Genomic DNA, 19,252 nt, shown 5'->3' with positions numbered 1-19,252 from the left:
CACCCTGACCTCTCGAGCCACAAGATTAAATACCAGCAGCCCACTCTGTCACTAGTTCACTATTAGGAAATTACATGGGAGGAAAGACACAACATAAAATTCACAGGGAGAAAAATAGAAAAAAAGACATCGGTAGTGGTGGGAGTGAATGAACAAGCTTAATAATGAAGCCAGTAAAAAGGAAAATACCCTCTGGCCAATTGATAATAAAAGGTTACTTGAGGCAAAGGGTCAGATCCTGAGCAGCGCAAACTGGCCCAGCTTCTCCAACCTCAGCAAAGCAACAGTGATTTACAGCAGCTGCAAAAAGCCCCAGGAGACAGAAAAACCCAGCTATAAAAATGGAACTGGAGGCCCACATTTTGAAAAGCTTCCACTCACTTTTAGCACCAGACTGAGGTACAGAGGTGACTCTGAGGGTTTGTTTCTGCGGGGGAGCTCCTGTGAAGTAAGCTGAAGTGTGAATTTACACTGCATTTATTCTGGGTCTTAAGTAGGCTGTAAATTCACACCCAACCTATTTTACAGGGATTTCCCCAAGTAGATAAACCCTAAATTTGCCTCCTAATCATGGAGGTATACAAAATAAATAGATGCTTTCAAAACTGCAGACCCACATAGGAATCTCTCTCTTGCTTGTAGGGGCAAGTGGGTATGAATAGTATATATTGTATTGTAGTCCTGAGAGTGCCTGGTGCCTTTCTTTCAACCACTGACCCCAAGGCCCCCTCCAGTCAATTCTCTCAATATCTTTTTAAACCCCTGGATCTGTCCCAGCTCATGGCAGACTTGCATACCTGGCCCCTGGCTTCTCCCTTCCCCATGGCAGTTCCACATATGGAGGTCCACATTTCTTTACCTACTCACCCCTGACCCTCAGGGGGAGCAGGAACTCCTCATCCTGGTGCAGAGGTGTTGTCTCCTACCAGTTTCCTACCCCTCAGCCAACCTAACCATGCTCTGATCATTCATGCCTCACTCACCCCCAGAAGCACTGCATCCCTGGGTTAATGCATGTCCTTTGAAACCTCCTTCAGAGTCATAAGGTTAACTCCATGCCAAGAAATGCCAGAAGCTGGGCAAGATTATTCACACTTTCTTGGCTGCAAGATGCTTTTACACACAGCCAAACGGGCACCCAGAGGCCTTTGCCAGGAGCCAAGAGAAAGCAGCTGGTATGGTCACAGCTTCAGCAGGGTCCTCAGGATGGGGATTTGGTCCTCAGCAGGCTAGGGTGACCAGCTGGAATCACACAAGGCCTGGGCTCTTTCCCTGGGAGCAGCAGTGAGGCTGTAATGGAGCACAGCATTTATGCCTTGACTAATGTGGGACAATGCACTGCTTGAACAGCTGCCTGTGCTGGCTCAGGTGTCACTTAAGTCCCACCTGTGGCCATACCACTCTAACACAGTGACAGCACTGTATCCTGAAGGATCCTTTTCAATAAGTCAATTTAGTAATATTCTCTGTCACCTGAAGCAAACACCTGCTTTCTCAAAAGCAGCCTGGAATGATTTCCTTCAGTGCAATGCATGATTTTGCAAAGCATGAAAGTCTGAAAGTCAGTAAATACATAGAAGTTTGAATTTTCAGGGTATAATTTATTTTATTTGTAGCTTTCCCAGGCTAGAGAGTCCATGTCTATTACCTCTCTCTTGGTGTTTAAAACTCCACAGCCAAGCTATTCTAAGTCCTTACTGAGCCTACCACTTATAAGGTAACAGGGATAACGACCAGCATATTCCCTAAACAGGGCACTCCAGAGAATTCAGTTACCAAAACACATCCAGGAAGGCAAAGGAACAGGGCCCTCCATGTTATTTTAACAACCTACTATCCCCTGAAATCACTGGCAATACTAATCCATTTATCCTGCAAGTAGACAAATGTACCTGATTTTCCCATGCAATAACACACTGATTAAACTTAGAGCATTTCAGGCAGATCGTATTTCTCAAATAAAAATCAGACCTTATTAACCCTCAAAGGAAACTCCACCTAAAAACACAGCACCAAAAAGCCAGGAGCATGTAAGAATTCAGTCTGCGTTTCAGTCAAAATTCAGTGATTCCTTTTAACTGCTTCAGTTGCAAAGTTTTCAGATGAACAGTGAGCTGTCCTTTGACAGCTAGCCAGTAGAAGGACCATGGTTCTCCTTACTCTGTCACATAGTAGGGAGGCCTTTATTCCCTGCTAAATGTAAAATATTTTAGAAAAACAAAACCAGGAAACAAACTGGGATTTGGTCAAGAGTTCATGCTGGCTGAATCACTGTGGTGTGGAAACCACCAGCTCTAAAGATGGAAAGTCCAGAGCCATCCATTACCTCAAAGAAAAAATAAAAGAAAAAAAAAGAGAAAAAAGACCCTCAAGACCATTTAGCTTCCTCCAACACCTATAACATAAAAAAGGCTACCTATCAACAGATGCCTTGATCTTTTTCCTCTTCATCTCTCCCAGAGCACAGCCAGCAATTTGATCTGCACCATAGTTTTTCATACTGGGTGCAGTGAGAATTGTTTAAATGTCACTCCCTGACTCAACATGCAGAAATGCTGTAGGGTCAGGGCACTGCTTCTTCCCTCCACATCCTGCACCTATTGCCCTCTTCAGCCTTCCCCCAAGGGAAAAAAAATCTACATACTTTACAGATTGAATATGGCCAGTTTCTAAGTAGAGATCCATTCAGACTTGTCTGGATTGACTCTACTTATCTGAGAGGTTCCAAGGAAATACTGCTCAAAAGCAATTAAAGTCAACTTGTCTTGGACAGATAATGGGCACATTTAGGGAGGCATCACAGCCATTTTGGAAGAGGCCTGGAAAATCTTAACATTGTTAAAATGTGTATTCACAGCTGCTGATAAGATCTAGAAACGATGTCTGTGTTGTGCCGGTGCATTTCATCACCTTTCACAAGCCAAAATCTTACCAGCAAATCATTTTAGCAAACTTTAAAGGCAGTGCTGTGCTCAGTGCTTGTAGCAAGAACAGTTCTTGACAAGCTCACCATACATTTTTTATTTTCCTTGTTTCCAAAGTACTGGCATACAGAAACACACTATACTTAGGCACTAAATACATTTGTCTCAGCTAACCATCACATTATTTGACATAATGCTGTCACTAAAGCCAAGAATTATATCAGCTTCCAGACTCACCTGAATGCTGTGCAGCCTTTTTGTCCATGCTGGATGGGGTGACCAAGAGCTGCAGCACAAAGGGGATGAACCTGTGCTGCAGAACAAGAGAGCTGGTCCAAAGGCTAAATATTGTAACATGAGGAAATTTAGGATCAGCAGTTCTGCAACATATTTCCTTACACAGACTTATCTCCATCATTTATTCTCTCTGTGCCCCCGCTCTGTAAAATGGTACTTTTACATAACAGTCTCTGTGAGAATATGGTATGAAGTGGCACATTGACAGGGAACATGGAAATACCTCTGAATCTAACTCCACATTACCAATCAGTCATCTTAAACACCCAAAAATGAATGATTCCAGAGAATGTTACAGTGGAAGTGACTCACAAAAGACTCAAGAATCAACACTCTCCTGAACTGAATTCAGTTTTGTGAGTGTAAGCTTTAAAAGGTTCATTTACCATAGTGATTCCATTCGGAAAGCAGTCTTTGAAAATTATAAGCATCTTTCTACAGAGTAAACTGCCAGCTAGCAGCAATGTTATTTCATAGCACTGGTGTCAATGACCATGGAAGCCTTCCAACTCAGCAAAGCATGTTCCAGGATGTCTTGAGAAAAAGATATATAAAAACTGCACAATCAAAAGCCTGGGACTCTTATGCATTAGTTTTGCACACTTAATGGAGCTGGTGCTACAAAGTGCTTCTAGCCCTATCAAAATTTCCCAGGCAATATGTCAGAAGGCAATCCATCCTAAAATACTAAATCACAGTAGATTTCAGATATGCACCAACTTTACCTACAGAGGCTTGCATCAACCAATGAATCATTCTCCCTTTCTCTTTCCTGCAGGGCTTATAAGGCATGACAGCTCCTGGTGACCTCCACTGGTGCCCTAGTCCTTTGGACTTTCACTGCTCTCAGCTCCACATGCTGCCAGCACCTGTAACATGAAACACTGCATTTTGAGTACTCCCTCTGCCCCCTCTCATTACACCAGTGTTCAAGTTTGGAGTAGCAGTGTGCTTCTGAAGCCAAAATGCCCCACTTACTGTGCAGCCCCCAAGCACAGACCAGACTCCTTTCAGATGGAACTAAGCTGGAAGAGGTACCCCAGCAGCACAGGCAAAGCTCACACGCCCCACACGGTGTGCAGGCCAGGGGAGCTCAGCAGAGCTGCAGCTCTCCAGGCCCACTCCTAGCTCCTACTACCATCACTTGTGCAGAAATTGCCTTGGAGTATCAGACATTCTTTCTACTCCAGGCAAACCTAACAAACCTTTTCTACTCTGTACAACGACCCAAAACTTACTTTGCCCTCCTCCAGCCTCCCTAAAAAACAGCTTGATGCCTGTCTTTTCAGACATTTACCCAGCCAATACCTCCAGTGAATCATAACACTTGAACTGTTATATTTTTGGACTAGTCATTAAAATTGTTATCATTTAGGTCCTTGCCCATCTGCCAGTATTGTCAGTCACCTCTTCCCTTTTACCTACTTCTACTCTTCCTTTTAGACTCACTTGTCCTTTTATTATGATTTTAGCTATGAATAAATCTCAAACTCATCGCTAACACCAAATTAATCTGAAGTAACACAATCTTCTGTGATTTCTTAGACTTCATGTGACTGAATTTCTATGTGAGTTCCACCAGCACAGTCTGAACCTTCACATTACCTATAGAGAAATCATGTCCTTTTCTCTCTCCATTAACTGCAGCATCTCTTTGTGGGCTAACCCAGGACACACAGAACTGAATGGAAGGACCTCAGCTGACTGCAAGAGGCAGTCCCCTAAATGCACTTAATGAAGTCATTCAAACAACTGATGCTATTTATGTTGAATTTCATGACTATAGGACATTCAGAGATAACCATGTATGTTCTGTGTCTTTAGCAAATATATTTTTCCTATTATACAATCTGAAAAAAATACTGGTTTTGTTCTAATGTAATTGTAAGAATCAAATTTATATACAAGACCTTTAGAAAACAGAGACCCACCTCTAAATGCAAAGAACAAACATTTGCATTACCTATTTATATTAAAATATGCAGAAATTTCCAAAGTATTCAGTCAACTTATAAATTTTTATAACTTCTTCGAATTGTTAACATTTTTTTAACACACAGCATTATTTCAGCTTTGTGGAAGGCTCAATAACAATCTTTCTGGTCTGGAAAAAAGGAAAGAACATTATAATAAAGAATGCAGAATAAATAAAAACAAAACAGTACAAGCCGTACATCCACGCATACAAAGACAACTTTCATGGTGAGCTATAAGCAAGTATAATAACACAATGTGCTGCATGTTGATTTCACCAGTGAAAAGAATTTCTCCAGTTATTGAAGACTTTCCTGGCAGAATTTCAGAAAAAAAAATTCTGACATTCTCCCAATCTGACTTCTGTGCAATGCAAGTCATGCACATTTTAAATACCGATGAATAATACTGCCTTTCTTCTGAGAACTGTTAACAGCTGTAGAAACTATTATAGCCTGCTTAAAATCATGTCTCTGTAGTCAATACTCTCCAGACACTTAGCAATACTAAAGCTATTCCTGGGACTAAACTAGAATTGCTATGTGAGTACAAAGTTTGATTTATGTTGAAATGAAACAACAAACATCTGATCTTTCCTTTTTTAAAATAGCCATTCACATAAACACAAGAATCAGCTGCATAACTAGAAAGTGATGTACCAAATTTACAGAAATTGGACAAAGGAAGACCACCCACACTTACCTTCAAAAAGAAAAGATTAGTGAAAGGGTGAAAGATGGCTGGTTAAGATACTTTGTACAGCCACGGCCACCCTAACGGCTTCATGGTGAGGCTGTGGTGCACAAGTGTTGTTTCATGAAGCTAGTTTTTCAAGTTTTCCGAAATACACAAAATTATCAGCAGCCCAGTCCAATATCTTGGCAATGCTCATCACCAGCTGCTCTCAGGCAGATCACAGGCACAGTGGACTGCATAATAAAATCATCCAGATGCATTCAAGAGGAAGTCAAGATCTCTGTGTACAAATATTATTTTTTCACATCACAGAGCACAGGTGGGAACAGGAAAAATGCTCTGTTGTGGCTACGCTGAAGTTTTTGAAATCACAATTGGAAAAAGAGAAAAACACATGAGGAACAAGTGCAAACTTCAAAAGGCATAAGATTTCAGATTATGTTCTATAGATTCATGTATATTACTAAGATTCTAGCAAACTGCCACCAAAGTTCCTTTTTTTTTACATATCTTCACCTTTCAAGAATTAAAAACACCTAAGTAAATATTATCAGATTTTTGAGGGTTTATGGTCTCTGACAAAGACAGCAATTAATTTGACCAGTAACAATAGTAAAGTGAGGATTAAGCTAATTTCAAATAAGAGTCTCTTCCTCCAGAAGAGTACCATAAATCAATCAAGAAGCCTTAAGCAGCTTCAAATTAATTCTCCAGCTTCTTCTAGATTAATTCTAAATCTTTAGCTCTTAAAGTATCTAGAAAGGTGAAAGATAAGCTCATTGTTCATCTCATTATTAGTTTTTCTTCAGTCAGTAAGTTACCTTATTTATAGCATCACACTTCATCTTCTAATCAGAGCTTTCACTGCAGTTTTGTTGTATTACCAGTATGGCACAGGGACACCTCCACCTTCTCCAGTAGACATGCATGTAGCAGAATAACCTGTGTGCCCTTCTGCTGCCCCAGGTGCCATCGAACACAGCTCTCCACACACACAGCCCCTGTGCTTGGCTGGGGAAAACATGACTGTGGTATCAGTGCTGCTTTCCAAAAAGCCACTGTTAGTTCCACCAGTAACATTTACCAGGCATGACTGGTGCAGGTGCCCAAGGATGGAAACTCACTGTCACTGAAACCTGGCTTGCCCACCCCCTGCTCTAATGGGACTGAGCAAGACCAAGCACTCCAGAAGCAACACAAAGCTTGAAATTCCAAATGCAGACCTAACACAGAGCAGAAATGCTGTCATCCTCTCTATTTTCAGGTCAAATTCAAGTTCTTGGGCTCAAGGTTTGCCTTTACAAAGTCCTATCTCAGGCTGCTCCCGACTCCTCTGCTTTTCTTCCTCCCTACTCACTCACTCTGCTTTTCTCACTCCTTTTGTCCTTGCGTGTCTCCTTTTCTCTTCTGTGCTCTCAGCCTTATCCCGTGCTGGTCTCTGGGCTAAGATCTCCCCCCCAGGAAGGCTTTGGATGTTCTATCTCAATAAATTTGGGATAACACTCAAATTCATTGTGAGTAAAGTTGACCCACATCATTGGGACTCTCTTGCCAAGCATCCCCTGTCCTTCCTCATGCCTCATCCTGTCTTTATTTAGCTTCTGTAACTCTTCCCTTCTTCTCCTTAGCTGTTGGCCTACACTTCATATTTGCCAATTTTGCCATACTCAGACTGAGAGTTCCTACAGGCAGAGTACCAAGTTGTTAGATTTCCTCTTACTTTGTCTATAAAACGATGTCTATTCAATGTTTTCCCATAACAATGAAAAGAGATGATCAATTTACAACACCAAAGGAAGGAAAAAGTGTGCACATAAGTGGGAAGAGGATACACTATTTTCTTAAATTGTAATAGGCAACTAAGGAACTACTTTTTTCGACATCACTGATCATATACAAGGCAAAAAGGCATTGTTTAGAAAAAAGTATAAGAAAGGCACCAAGGCTACTGGAAACTATCCTTTGGTCTGGGAATTTCAGCTGGGCTCTGGCTCTTAATTCAGCACAGTTACAAGGTAATTCTGCAAGTACAATCCTCTAAGGACTGCAAATGAAAATAAAAGTCATGGTCAAATCAACTGATTTCAAGGTCACGTATTTAAATCGAGGCAGCAGGGAACCAAAAAGTCTTGCAAAACTTACAAAATAAGCAGAAATCATGTAACGAGGAAATTCTCACAGATATAACACCAACCTGGATCTGCTAAACTCAGTGGTCAGTAGTTCCACTGAATATACTATGAAAAAATAGGCTGTAAGTTAGAAGAGCAGATAATTTGTAATGGGAGGCTAAAAGTGGACCATATGGAAAATTAAGTGGCTTGGAATGCAGACAAGCTTAGAAATAGGGTGAAGCAATGGCTGTTTTGAGAACCCCTATCAGGCACTGCTATAGAGTGCTAATAACATGTCAAATGCACTAACAGCTGCAACACAGGCAGAAGGAGTCAAATGACCTTACATAATGATGTAAAGTGATTTCATCCATCATAAAAAAGAAATGCAACAGAAAAATCTCTAGCATGTAGGCATAAGTGTGAGAACAGATCTTCCCAGCAATGGATCAGGAAGATGTGATCTTTGGCACTATTTCCAGAATGACAAAACTTTTAGATAGGTTACCTCTTTACCTGTCTGTGGGTAGCAAAGTCACTGATAACTGAAAAACTCTTAGGCAACCTTCTGTGCTGTTTCCTATTGCAATAATTGTACGTTGACTGCTCAGAACTGAATGGTGCCTGGTTTCATTTTTCCAAAACATGTAACTATCCATCCAGATATTTACACTGCGTCTCTCCTACTGCAGAGAGACTACAAACACGAACACACAGGGGCAAACAATACTATTAACACTTCCTGCTTTGGCTGGTACTGCTGTGTTAGGGCAGTCCACGGGCAGGTGCTGTCGTTTCTGACAAGCCTGTTGGTAACAGTGACAGGAATCTGTCAGATGCAGCCCACACACAGGATGTGTCCCGCACAGCGTGCTGACCTCCTCCAAAAAAAGTTTCATTTTAGAATTCTACGGAACATGTTACAAATACCAGCTGGCAATGTGCAATGCATCAGAGAGAGAAGGAAAGGCGCGAGGGGCAGTCCAAATAACAAGGAAACACCTCCGAGGGCAGCGGTGGGCTGCAGCAGGCTGTGTGCTTGCCTGGAGAACAGGCGGGATCTGTGTGACACAGGGACGCCTGGCCCAGCAAACAAGGAATGCGCAAAGGCACTTCGGTGCTTCTCGTGCAACTCCCTGACTCTGCCGTCGCCAGAAGATTAGCGCTGCCTTAAAGACAACAAAGAAGCTTCGGGTTTGGCCAAGAATAAACGTAGTAATAAAACCAATAATAAAGAATAAGTGCCCTTACCTTCACGGGATCATATTGACACCACAGGCAACTCCTTTTTCCCCAGGAAAAGGCCCTCGCCAGTGCACAAGATATAAAAGGCCTTGCATATTTGCCTCAATCTCACCGCCTTCTTCTTCCATCTCTTCCACAGCCGCCTTCTGCCATCTCTTCTTCCCAGGACAACGCAATTCTGAGGACCTACTTACTCCTGATTTCCACCTTCTTTACACCACTCGAGGTGCAAAGCTGATGGAGATGAACAACCAGTCACACCTCCTAGGCAGACAATAAAATATCAGAGGCTCCCAACTAGAAAAGCCTTTGCACACCCACCCACGACAGCTCAGAGTGCTTTTGCTCCCATGCAAAGATCTACAGGAGAGCTCCAAACTTTAATTATCAGACCATCCACCTGAGCCTGTGAGACAAATATGTGTCCTCTGTCTCCCACCTTGTTGCAAGCATGCTTCCCCACTACTGGAGAGAGATAGGTGGAATACCTTGAGTTACACAAACATCTTTGGGAGAGCATTTCAGCAGCATGCTGAGAGCTTGGGTTCAGTATGGTATGCAACAAATAACAGCAGTATTGTCTTTTTAACAAAAGGTTTAAAAAAAATGTCCCTGACATGAATTTGCTTTTGAAAATTGTCTTAAGACCAGTGCAGAAACTATTACCAAAGAAGAGATTTGTGAACACCAACAAAATAATTCACCAGTCCCTCAGTAGGAAGTGGTATCATTGCATCACATCTCTATGAGAATGGCAGAAGAGATGCATTGTTTCACAAGAAAGTGAAGTGCTGTATTTTCCAAAATAAAAGTATTAAATCTGCGAGTGTGTATGACAAATGAGAGGAGAAAAATTGTCTGGGCAGTGATGATCAGGCTTGTAAACACTATTGAACATTTACTATCTAATCTGGCATAGCTGAAAGTATATTGTTCAAATTATACCACAGTCCAACCAGATTCTTTTCTATATGATCCATCACTTCTTGCTTAATCCCTCAAGCCAAAACCAGTTAAATCCTTTCCTGCTCCTTGTTTAGCAGCCATATAGTGAGTATGTTCTCACATTCTCTTACCTAACTCTGTCCCACGCTCTCTGACCCACATCTCTGCATCTCAGAACAGGCACTCAGTCTTGCCAGGCATTTATACACCTCAGCAGTACACCTGCTCCTACAATTTGCCATGCCCAGCATCATTACCCAGGTGCTCCAATGCTTCTTAGGTCAAAAGGCACAGGACTGCTGCACAGCCAGGTGGCCTAGGGAACCCCAAAGCTCTCCCAACCCCTGTGTTGCATGGATTCTCACCTTGTGGCTCACATTAGGAGAAGCTGGATATACATATGAGACTGCTAGGGAGGCAGAGAGTAAGGAAGTTTTAGGTTTCAGCATGTACGCTACATGTCTTCAAGGATGACACACTGGGTAACAGGTTTTTTAGTTCTTAGAACCATACCTCATGTTGGACATGCTCTCTGCAGTTCAGCTGAGCAGTATTAGCTTGTCAGCACCTCAAAGCACTAAGCATTCTGCACTCTGCCCTACCTTTTAATTAATGATCTGCTCCTTGCACAGCAAGCAGCAGGAGGCTTGCAGCTACATAACTACCAAACTGACAATGACAAGCTGACATCACCCAGATTAAGAGGATTTTCTTTCTTTTAATCTTATTCCTTCTCCTCAGCCTGCTCTATGCTCCAAGGGGTCAAAGTACTGTCCCTCCACTTCACTTAAAAGTGATGCTTCTCCCTCACCTACAACTCTTCTCTCAAAAACCTACACTTAAAGCGCCCAACATCAGCAGCCCCAAGCACTGGAAAGACAATAAAACTTGTGTTGCTTTCCTCCCCACCCTGCTGCCCACCTGTGCCAGAGACGAGGGACACTTTGAATCCAGGGAATTGCCACAGAAGAGAATGGCGAATTTTTGACTCGCTGATTTTCTCCAAAATTCCTTTAACTCTCTGCAGGAAGACTGGCGAGTCTGTTGCTATGCAGATCTGGTGGCCCACAGCATGCCAGAGGCTGCTGTCAAATCAAGGCTTTAGGAGCAATCACAGAGCAGCAGGCACATCCAAACAGCACTGGAGAAGTCATCTGCAAGGAACAGCAAGTCCCATGCCATGTAACATGAAAGCAAGTTATAAGTATTTATTCTGCTATCACTCCTAAACTCCTGGGGACTGGGACTTTTTTATGCAACTCATATCCTCCAATCTAGTAACCTCAGTTCCCTGGAGACTGGCGCTGTAGGACACACAGACAGGGCTGAGAACTGAGAAGCTCTGGGATTTCTGATGTATCTAGCCACAGTCAGCGCCAGCCAGAGCGACGCAGGAGTCCTCACGCAATCCATCTGCTTCCCTGGCTTCACCTAGAAAAGCAAACCACCAGCCCTCCAGCTCAGCCCTCAGCTACATGAAGCAGCAGTGTGGAAGGAAAGCTGCTCTCTTTATTTCAGCAGTGCCCACAGGCTCTGGTGAGCTGACCAACAGCTCCTGTCCCACAGAGCCGCATCTAAAATAACAAACAGCCAAAGGGAGGAGACACACACCAACAGGAAACTTGACTGAGTGATTTTTCTGTGTGGTGGAGAATGAGTGACTGTATTCTTGATACAGTTGCAGGCAAGACCTCAGGGGTCTTGAAAAGCAAAATGGAAATGCCACTTGCTCTAGACAAACACATAAAGCACTGGGCCTGATTTTCCACTCGTGACCCTTACATAACATCCACATAACCCATACAATTTTCACATTTACTCCTCATACAACTAAAAAAGAAGATCATCTAATTTTATGTTTGGTTTGGAGAAGCTACTGCTGTTGGCATACAGAAGTATAAGTAACCTGTTAGCAAGCATTCTAGAGAACACCTCAGTTTGGTGAACATATTCCCTCAAGTTATTTCTATGATCTAAGTGAGCAGCAAGTGCTCTACTCATCTCTTTCAAAATTATCCACTATCATCAGTTAATGAGTCCTGCATTACAAATTCCATCCAAAAAGCCTCCTTGTTGTGCATGCACGGCACTTCACTAAAGTCATGGAGACATTCCCCAGACAGAGCAGATTGAAATAGATGAGACACCCATTCTGTAACAATTACCTGGAAAAATGAAAGTTTCCTTTCTTCTGTGTACTGTAAAACCTCATGTACCACAGGAACAGAAGCTTAAAGGCCACACAGTACTTTCACTTCATGTGTGCATCTTCCACTGATGTCAGCTGGAATGAGTGTGAGCACTTGATTCTCAGCCAGTGTAACTTCTGCCAGGAACTATTTTCAAACATACCCCATCAACTCTGGGCTCACACTTGTAGCCCAATAAAATTTCACATCTCTCCACACCATCAACACTTGTACTTAAAAGTGGCAATATTTAGCTTGTGAAAGTAAAACTTACTTTATCAAATACTGGAGGCTCTTTGAAAGCTGAAAGAATTGCAGATCCTGGCTCCAGGAAAAACATTCTCTACTCTCCAGAGTTTAAAATGGGATGGCCACATTTCTAAGCATAAGGACAGCTGATAACTTATGGTGAGATTACCACAGTTTAAGAATTTAACAAAATGAAGATGGCTTAGGCCATCTTCACCACACGACTTCTGATATAGAGCAGAGTTCCTAGAGTTCAGCTGGTTCCTGAAGCACAGCTGAAGAGTGACAGAGTGCTACACTACAGCATCATGGCTGCTTCTAATTGTCTCATATTCTAAGAGCTAAACTATCCTTGTTCCAAGGCATGCGTCAAAATACTGCAAGAAATGCAGCTCATGGAGTAAAAGAAAGGTTATTTTGAACTTCTTAGATTTCTCACAAAATTTTCAGTTTCTGAGAGCTAAACTATCCTTGTTCCAAGGCATGTGTCAAAATACTGCAAGAAATGCAGGTCATGGAGTAAAAGAAAGGTTATTTTGAACTTCTTAGATTTCTCACAAAATTTTCAGTTTCTGAGAGATAAACTATCCTTGTTCCAAGGCATGTGTCAAAATACTGCAAGAAATGCAGGTCATGGAGTAAAAGAAAGGTTATTTTGAACTTCTTAGATTTCTCACAAAATTTTCAGTTTCTGAGAGATAAACTATCCTTGTTCCAAGGCATGTGTCAAAATACTGCAAGAAATGCAGGTCATGGAGTAAAAGAAAGGTTATTTTGAACTTCTTGGATTTCTCACAAAATTTTCAGTTTCTGCAGATAGATTTAACCAATTCCACCATTTTGGTTACACCAGAACATCTTTATATCAGAACAACCGACTTTCTGTTATCATGCCCCTTTTTTTAAATTCTAGTTATAGGCTATTCTCTTGAACTCAAGTAGCTCAGATTCACACATAAAGATTGAGATGAGATAATGGAAACAAAAGATAATGAATCAAGTGGTTTTGTACACAAAATAAGCATCTGTAATTACAAAGCAGTCAACACACTGACTCTGACTTGAGTTACGTTACACACTGGCTCCTCGGGATCCCAGGACTTAAAATCACCTCTGCTCTCTCTGTCACAGGTCAAGTATAGCTCAGCCAAACCAGGAGATTTGTGCCAAACAGTTTGTATTTCCAACAATTAAATACTGAATTCTTCTTTTAAGAGTCATTCAGAAGTTATGCTTACACAATTATTTGCATACACAGCCACTTTATTTCAGCCTCCAATACAAAAAGCCATTAACAAGTGGCCAGATTCTGCTCTCATTTGTCCCAGTGCAAAACCACATCATTTTCATTAAGATCAGTGGAGCCAGAGTTTCATACCGTACATGGGAGAGCACCACTCCTTTTTCACTCAGGCAGCTCACTTCGCCAGTGAGTGGTGTGCCTGTGGCACATGTGACCTGAAGGTTTCTGTTCTGTGCCACAGGCCACCAGTTCTGCTCGCTGTTCTTCTAACTCTTCTGCAGCCTTACCATATTCCCCATGGCCTTAATTTTAAATGGACTTTGTTTCACTGACAGAGCAGAGCATGTTACTTATTCCCCTTAATTCACTGATTTACCAGAAGCACGCTAGCTGAGTACCACTGAACAAAAGGCAAACTTGTTTCTACAGTATATTTACACACAATAAAATGAACCAATCAAGCAAACAAACTGTACACAATGTTCCCTATTATGAACTGAAACCAGAAGAAACTCTCCTCAGTACTTCCAGTACTTATAAGAGCATGCTTATGTCCTATGTAACCCAGGGCTTACATTAATTACTTGGTCCCGAAAGCTTTGAGCCAAGTTTTCTCCACAGTATTTACTCCCTGGAACCCAAAGGAGTCAACAGATAACTGGTCTCCAATATTATTTCTCCAGTGCCCTCCACACTGAGGGCAAATATTGCTCATTCTTCCTGACTGACAGATCACTGTGGTTTAACTTCCTGGACCCCCTTTGCTATACATGTGACAGCCATGGGAACACTCCTGGTGTAACACCTGGCCAGCGAGGGACAGGCAGCTGGGTGCCAGTGGGCACCAGGGCGAGTGCACTGAGAAAGAAGCATGCTGCTGCCAGTCAGTCAATTACAACGAACACAACAGCATGCACAGCCAGCCTGAGAGAACAGAAATCTTAATTGCACTGCTCTGCATGCCCACAACAGCTGGGTTAGGAGTCACTGCTCTGCCTTATACAGACACAGTGTTTGGACGTGCATAACCATTGCTTTGTGCTTCTATTTTCTTCTGGTAATGTAATAATGCAGTTCCCAGTTATAAGAAATGTGAGCATTTGTGGCCATGATGAGGTTAATGAAGGTGCAACCCTTGCTATGCAACACACACAGGGCTGTGGCTGAACAAGCTCTTGCTCCTCCCATCAGGCAGTCTGACCTCAGACTGGAGGCACACACCACCCCATGCAGCACAGTCCCACAGGATTATGTGCCCTGCAGACAGTGTTCTGCCACCTTGTGTGACCACACAGCCTGAGAGGCAAAACTCCCCCAAATACTTCCCCTCGCATAAAGGGGAAAGTAACTTATCTCACAAACACAAGGCACACTGAATCGCCCCAGCCTGACTACTGATCCATGGCAAATAAATAGTGCTAGTTTCAAGGAGCTCCTTCTGACACCCTTCCACTGAATAATTTAATTGAAGGGGAAAACTTGACATGTCACAGCACAGTATCTCTGATGCTAATTCATATGTCTTTCCATGTCTTCTACATGGAAACAGAAGGTTGTCACATTTTTCAAGAAAAAATGCTAATAAGTGGGTTTTAACTCTCTGGTAAGCCTGGAAAACAGGGCAAGGGGACAGCCAGCTCCTCTGTGCACAATCCCCCAGTGACTCAACCAGAGCATACCTACATGAGGAAGGAACCAAGAAGAGAATCAGATAATTGTGTTCCAAGTGTGTACAGCCAGGTTTGTAAACCAATATGGTCATTGTGTTTGAAATGGAGTATTATCATCTCAATAAAGCAGCAGTATGAGACTATGCATTCAGCATTTTAATTCCCAGGTAAAGCTAGGGTAAAAGCACAGCAAGTTTACAAAACAGCTCTTAACTGCTTGGAAAGGACATCAGTCAGGCTGCTTGGACAACCCTACTTGCACCTTCTTGCATAGGGAATGAGTGACTGGATACTGTAATACAGTATTTGCCTAGAGTGTAAGTCTAGTAACAGCTTCAGAGCCTTCTGCTTCAAATCCCCACATGCTGACACAGCATCTATGGGTTACACATATGTTCTCTTTAGCATTATGTATACACCAACAAATACAGATGCAGATAACCTTGATAAATCATGTACTCGCGTGATTTGTTTTTAATATTCTCCCAAATATTTGTCACTGTTACTGCAATCCTTTCCAAAGGGAGCAGCACCAGTACAAGTCCAAAAAGTTACATGAATGAGGACCTCAATCCCACTGCACACCAGGAAGAACTTACACTGTAAAATAAGGACAAAGCTTTTAGCATAACTCAAAAGCCTCAAGGACCTACAGCCTACTACAGGAACACAGCAGAAGAGATCAGAGATTTGTTAGCTGAAAAGAAAGCAAAGTGTGCAAAGTTATGCAATTGTTTTGTGGACTTAAAATTGTATTGGCATCCTCATACAGTGTTGAAAACTTAAGTACACACATGAAGATACAAATACAGTTACAACACTGTCATGAGTTACATGCAAATAGTTCTATATGAACCATGTCAACTCCTGTGTGCAAGGCTCTCTGCAGGATCAGGACTGTAACCTATGTACAGAAATGCTGGTAAAATGTGTTTATGTAATATGTAAATAGATAAAGAAAAGTACATTCACACCAACTACTGAGGAAAGAAAACTAATCATTTTTCTACTGCTAAAAGTACTGAATCACTTACCATCTGGTTTGTGAGGGGAAAAAACTCAGTCCAATTCAGCTATGAAGAAAATCCTGTCTAAAAAAAGTAATCACATGCTAGATCCCCCGAAGTTTAATTTCCAATCATTTTAACACAAAGACATGGAGAATTTTGTTTTCCTGGAGATTAAAAAAAAAAAAACCCAAACCAACAGTAAGAAGGATGTGTGGCTTGTTAGGCCCCAATCCTTCTATGGGAAATAGTGGCAGCTAGTTTTCAGGGAAAAGTGGAGTTTCTGCATCTGTTTCTACTGGAATTCATTCTAATTTTCCAAGAAAAATCTACCATACTTCTGTTACCATGCTGTGAAATGCAAAAGTAAAATAAAGATATTTAGTATCTGAACTAACGTGCCATTATACCTTGACGACTTTGTGGGTTTTTCCTCAATCATTCTAAGTTATAAATATGCAGAAGTGGCATGTTACTGACAGGTATATTATTCCACCCTAAAAAGGGCATGTGGTCACATAAATACTCTGAGCATTAAACCACAACCAGCAAAGGTCATGTTTATGGCTCTGGCAAAGATTTGTCATTTCCAAACTTGTGACTTGTCACTTCGTCCTCAAACACACCACTACTATCTTAATTTTTAAAGAAATTTAATTTTTTATATCATCATTTCAATCCACTCTTCAAAACCCAGCCTACACATTGCACGGATCTTCCAAAGTCCTTTCTATGTCCCCTTTGACAGCTGTTCATCTGCAGCTGTATGTCATGGAATCAAACTTCCCTGTTCCCTCCTTGCCTCATTCCCTGCACCACGCCAACTCACCTCTTGGTGCTGCTTCTCTGGAACATCCCCCTGGCCTCACTCACTGCCAGTTCACGCACGCTAGCATCTCTTCCTTCTCTTTTTCCTTTATATTTTTCTCTACTAATTGCCAATGATTTCTACTTGATGTTCTTTGATTTGGAAGTAGTCAGACACTGGCTGTTCTCTCAAAGAGAGATCAGTGCTATGCATGGGTGGCTGTAACAGTTCTGCAGGTCTTGGCCTTTTTCTTCGGGTCCCCTCAGTCCACTTCACTTGCTTCAACACTTGAATAAAATTTCCTTCCTCCTCACAGAGGCATGGAGTCTAACACAGACCATTTACCTATAGGACAGAGAACGATTTTATTGGATTTGCCAATGAACCAAAACCTTACAAACATCTGAAAACACAAAGAAATTTCCATCCCACTAAATACCTTAGACACTAAGTTTTACCATTAACCTCTTTTGCTGCTGAATACTAAGTCTTTCCATGAAAAAAATGTATATATTATTTATTTAAAATTGAAAAATATTCATTGGCTGTTCTTTCCTTCTTAAATTTGTCATTGTTGATTAGCCCTATATAGATCTCCACTGGGATAAACTTGATCCCAAGTCATTAAGAAATTAGGTAGTTCTCTCTCTTGCTGAAAAATTATTCTTAAAATAATGTGTTACATGTATAACCAAAGACAATTAAGTTACTATGGCTTGACCTGCTGATACCCAGTCCTCACTCGTGATTGTGAGAAAGAAAGGCTTAGCATCAAGATACTCTGTGCTGAAGCATTTTTGGCAGTGAGGGAAGGCTATGAGTGAGCAAGTGTGACTCAGTGGCACAGCAGTAACTCTTTAAGCTACTGAAACAGATTAGTTTGGACCTTGCTAGCAAGGCTGTTCCAGAGTTGGTGTGTGACCACTACTTAGCATAGCACAAGCAGTGGCAGTCCCGCAGCTCGCACCCTCTGGGGTCCCAGAGTTAGTGACCAACCTACTGCTACCTACTGCTAATTCTCGGGCTCTGAGAGAGTGGAATCACACCCCAGCTAGGACAACAGTGCTCTTTTACTGCACCTACCACACAGCAGGTAAAAGTAAATATGGCACTGAGGTCAGTGATAATGAGCGAGCAGACATGCAGAGAGACACAGGGCTTTCCCTGCAAGGGAGCAGCTGCCCTCCTCCTCACACCCAGGGTTGGCCCTAGACAGTCAGCAAGTTCAGAAGGAGTGTGGCATGGCTAACTCACAGCACCCACCACCACAGGCTAACCTGGGCAGCACCAGAGACACCAGCACAGTGCTGATTCGCACCAGTGGAAAGCATGAAGTCGGTAGAGCTGAACTCAGATAATCAGAATAAGGCTCATTATTCCTGCAAATTCTCACACAGGGAGCTGCATGTTGCACAGCCTTTCCTACTCTGAGTCACTCCATCTCCTGCTCTAGGCTGTTCCGTAGCAAACTGTCAATAAAACCCATTAATGATGTGCTTTACATAGAAACAGTGCATTTAACTGAGGAGCTACAACACATGAGGAGTCAGCAAGGGGTGAATTATGTGGTTCATAGAACCACAGAATGGCCTGAGTAGGGACTGACCCTAAAGATCATCTACATCGAGTTCTAACTCCCCTGCCATGGGCAGACACACCTTGCACTACACCAGGATGTTCAGAGCCACTTCAGCCTGGCCTTGAACACCACCAGGGACGGAGCAGCCACTCAGGGCAATCTCCCAGGGCAAGCTGTGCAGGGCCTCAACACACCCAGAGTAAACATGTTTTTCATAATATTTACTCTAAATCTACTCTCTTTCAAACCGAATCCATTAGCCCTTGTCCTGTCACTACATGCCTCAGTGAAAAGTCCATCTCCATCCTCTTG

The sequence above is a fragment of the Anomalospiza imberbis genome, chromosome 8, assembly GCF_031753505.1.
Source record: "Anomalospiza imberbis isolate Cuckoo-Finch-1a 21T00152 chromosome 8, ASM3175350v1, whole genome shotgun sequence".
Classification (NCBI taxonomy): domain Eukaryota; kingdom Metazoa; phylum Chordata; class Aves; order Passeriformes; family Viduidae; genus Anomalospiza; species Anomalospiza imberbis.
Note: the sequence above shows the minus strand (reverse complement) of the source record.